We start from the raw sequence: 3,105 nt of genomic DNA, 5'->3' as shown, positions 1-3,105 counted from the left end.
GATCCGAGGCCTCCTTTCACTTTCGAGATTAGTAAGTACCAGGAGTAGAACCCCTTTCCTGTCATGTCCTGAGGAACCTCCACCATGGCCCCTAGACACAGGAGGTTCTTGACCTCCTGAACGAGGAATTGCTCGTGAGAAGGTCCCTGAAGAGGGACGGGGAAATGGGGGGGCGGGGGCGGCGGCGCCAAAAATTTCAGGGTATAGCCTCATGATATTATATCCAGAACCCAGCGATCTGACATAACCCGCAACCAGGCTGAGCGGTAGGGGAACAGGCGGTTGAGGAAAGGTAGCAGTGGATCTGGAGAATTGACTGGGGCGTCACTCTCGACCATGCTATCAAAATGAGTGTTTCTGCCCCGCAGAATGCTTGGTCTGGCCGGTTTACACAGGCAAGCGGGAGGTAGAAGGGTGGCAACGACTAAAAGTAGTGTCCCTGTCCTTTCTTTTTGCAGGTCCAGGGTGAGACTGCCATGACCTCAACGGAGGGGGCGGCCGGAATGGTTTATGCACCGACTGCAGTGTGTGGATACCCAGCAAACAGAGGGTAGCCGGGTGTCCTTCATCCCGTGCAGCCTCACATCTCAGAAGATGCTCAGAAAACAGACCACTTCCGTCAAAGGAAGGTCTTGTATAGAGGTCTGCATCTCCTGGGAGAGACCTGCGATCTGAAGCCAGGAGCTGCGCCTCAACCACTGAGGACGCCACCACCCTGGCTGCCGAGTCCGCCGTGTCCCAGGCCATCTGAAGGGCACAGGAGGCTGCCGAAGTGCCCTCCTGCACCAATGCAACAAACTCCTTGGCCTGGTCCTGTGGGGAGTCAGTCCTTGAATTTATGGATAGAGTCCCATAAATTGAAGAAACAGCAGCTCAGGAGGGCTTGGTGGTTTGCCACACAAAACTGTAGACTTGCAGTGGAATAAATTTTCCTTCCAAACAAGTCGAGTCTTTTGGCCTTCTTATTTCGTGGGGTGGCGCTGGTGTGTCCCTGCTTCTCCTTTTCATTGGCAGCAGAGATCACCAGCAAGCCTGGAAAAGGGTGGATAAGTTTTTGGCCGGCACAAAGTATTTTTTCTCAGCCCGCTTTGAGGCGGGAGGGATGTAGGAGGGCATCTGCCAGATACCCTTGGCAATTTTCAGGACCCCTTCGTGAATGGGTAGTGCAATACGTGTAGGCTGACAGGATGTTGAAGAACGTGTCCTCTTGCTTGGCCATCTCCACCTGCAGGCCCAGGTTGTCCGCCCCCTGTCAGAACAAGGCCTGGGGGTCCTTAAAGTCGTCAGGTGGGCTGGCACTGGAGGGCCCCATGACGATCTCGATAGGTGATGAGAAGGACTGACCCAATGGAGGGGGGGCTTGGTCGCTGTCCTCTGCTGGGGAGGATGGCTTAGGCATAGGTGTAGCCTCCGTCACTGGGTGTGCCTCCGGCGCTGGGGCCGGTACTGACGGTGCCAGCGGTCGCTGCTCCGTGGCTGCTGCAGGCGATTGAGCCGATGGGGGCAATACCGTGGCTGCTGCAGGCGATTGAGCCGATGGGGGCAATACCGTGACCAGAACCTCCCAGGTGTTCTAATGGCCACTGAACAGGCCGCTGTCCTGATTGCCACTGCCCCAGTGCTGCCACTGGCTCGGATGCCCAATCTAGCCGCTGAGGTCGAGGTGATGGGCTCAAATGTCCCTCTGTTCCGGAGGAGCCCCCTCCCGGGGACCACGGAGGGGCTGTCAAGGCCTGAGTTTGCTTTGAGACCACCGACATCGGAGACTGGTACCCCTCCTGAGGTGACCGGTATTGCTGGTGCAGGGGCAGGAGGGAGATCATTCCCACGGCATCAGTAATTGGGACTGATGTCCATAACGGGGGACTGGCGCCTTTCTCTTGATGAATCATGTCAAGAAGGCGGCAACCGCAAAGGTGGAGACGGAGACCGACGGTAGGTTCACGATGATTTAAGGGGACAAATCAAGACACAAATGATTTGTACATGTTTTGAACAGTTTTGTCCAGGGAAGCAATATATTCAAAATCATCATTTATAAAGATGGGAGTTACCAGCATAAATTGATAAATTACAATAAAGTAAGGTGGGATGTTGGATTACTGGCACTTTCACCAATCCATGAGAACTGAAACAGCAAGATTTATAATGCGCTATTTTCCTTTCTCCGTGTTTGCAGCATTTGTGAGCTCATGCTTATTGTGCTAAAGTGTCAAATATGGTTATTGTGCAGGATAGGACAGAGGAGCTAAGAGTAAAATTAACTGTCATTTTCTAAATGACTGTTTTACATTTTATGCCACCATATCAACTCATGGTTCAAAATATAATCCTGAAAAGACTATTACAACACAAAATGAAGATGGATATCTTAAGCACTTCACAAAATGAACAAAAGGTGAATAAAGTGGATTTAAATACACCACAGATTAAATTGCTGTATATCTCATTTTAAATGGAGAGTCTGAAGTCAAAAGATAAAACTGCTTTCTGTGATAAATTCAAGGTTTCCCAGTATCTCTGCTTCTAGACTCCAGGATATTCCACAGTAAGTCAAAAGGAATTAGTCACTCTTGTGTGTAAGGCCATCACAAGACCTATTCATCACAATGTCATGTTATGCCCTCAAAATAAGCAGTGCATAAAGCCTTGTGCTGCCTCTTAGGGGTTAATTCCACCCAAAGTTAACTCCATTTTTAAACAACATCAGGTTAGGTGAAGTCACGTCAGTTTCTTGCATTATTCAGTGTCAGTCACCACTACAGTACCTACGAATATGTTAGGTACTTCAGTTTCCAACTAACTGAATCTGAATATTAATTTCATTTGAGAAGACTAAGGTTTTCCCCATCTTTTGGAAATTGTTTGACCAGTAAAGCCTTTTATATTTTCAACCCAATAAACTGCCTGCAAAACAATGTTCTTTGTAGTGTTGTTGTAGCCATGTTGGTCCCAGGGTATTAGAAAGACAAGATGGGTGAGGTAGTATCTTTTACTGGATCAACTTCTGCTGGTGAAAGATGCAAGCTTTCAAGCTACACAGAATTGCTTTATAGGTCTCAGGCTGAAGAGCTCTGTGTAGTTCAAAAGCTTGTCTTTCACCAA

This window comes from Terrapene carolina, unplaced genomic scaffold (assembly GCF_002925995.2).
Source record: "Terrapene carolina triunguis isolate 2854851 unplaced genomic scaffold, T_m_triunguis-2.0 Scaffold830, whole genome shotgun sequence".
Taxonomy (NCBI): Eukaryota; Metazoa; Chordata; order Testudines; family Emydidae; genus Terrapene; species Terrapene triunguis.
Note: the sequence above shows the minus strand (reverse complement) of the source record.